Source organism: Etheostoma cragini, chromosome 19 (genome assembly GCF_013103735.1).
Source record: "Etheostoma cragini isolate CJK2018 chromosome 19, CSU_Ecrag_1.0, whole genome shotgun sequence".
NCBI classification, from domain to species: domain Eukaryota; kingdom Metazoa; phylum Chordata; class Actinopteri; order Perciformes; family Percidae; genus Etheostoma; species Etheostoma cragini.
This window is the reverse complement of record NC_048425.1, coordinates 1,171,272-1,172,354: the sequence shown is the minus strand read 5'-3', so window position 1 is coordinate 1,172,354 and position 1,083 is coordinate 1,171,272. Positions and strand designations below refer to the sequence as shown.

At 38.1% G+C, this 1,083-nt stretch overlaps 1 protein-coding gene across 1 annotated transcript in view; it reads left to right on the top strand.

Moving 5' to 3' along the window:
* The window catches only part of LOC117935180 (broad substrate specificity ATP-binding cassette transporter ABCG2-like), a 17,738-nt gene that overhangs the window by 9,537 nt on the left and 7,118 nt on the right, over window positions 1-1,083 (top strand). The gene's annotated exons all lie outside the window — the stretch shown is intronic.

The window sequence follows — 1,083 nt, the reverse complement described above, 5'->3', positions numbered from 1 at the left end:
GTTAAGCGTCAATAACAACGCCGAAGCAGACCAAGCTTCCGTATTTTACGCGATGGGAGTGAGAACGTGTTATTTGTTAACAAAATAATGACGTTAATAATACAAAAATACAATTATACATTTTATTAATGATAGACGTGATAGTGTCACGTCCTTTTTAAAGCAGCAAACAATTCATTCATATGTAAATGCTTTTTAAATCGTTTTTAACAGTTTTACGTGGGCATTTTAAAAATAAATAAGCTTTTTTTTAATCTAATTTGTCGTGTTGGTTTACGGTAGCAGCAGAGCTTACCTATCTATCTATCTATCTATCTACCTATCTCTCTCTCTCTCTATATATATATATATATATCTATATATATATATATATATAGATATATATATATATATCTTAGCTTTATTTAAGAAATAAAATGAACCCGAAATAATATGAAAACATCATGTTATCGTTTCAGGACTCGTCACTCGAGTCCTCCGAAGAAAAACCCACGTGTTTCCACGCGTAGTCACCCGTCCTTCCCGCTCTTTTCGGCAGCGTTGCCGCTGACTCGTCGCTGTCTGATGACGTAGCGTAACCTCCGTGAGGAAGCCCTCCCATTGGCCGAGAGACAACGCCGTTAAACCCTGGAAGAGAGCCAGCCGCGTGTCCTCTGCCATTGGTCAGCAGGTCGTAGAGGAGGCTGTCTGTGATTGGTGTTCCAGTGTTTTTGGTTTCTGGTAGCCGTGGCGGCGAGTGGACGGCCGGCTTTTTGGTTTCTGGTTGCCGTGGCGGCGGTTGGACGGCTGGCTTTTTGGTTGTAGCCACCACCTGCTGGAAAAGTACGGCAAGGCGAGTTCATTGTGTGGCTCATTTCAAAGATAAGTAAAATATCTAAAAATCTAACTTTTAGGTCTTAAAAAGTCTTCAATTAAAAAGTCTTCAATTAAAAAGTCTTAAATTAATTTAAGACTTTGTACTTTATTTAAAGATTTTAGACTTTATTTTAACCCTTGTGTTGTCTTCCCGTCAACCATGAAACATTATCTTTTTTTAAAGTTTTTTCCAAAGTCATTTGATATTTCTAATGTTGACGACCCATT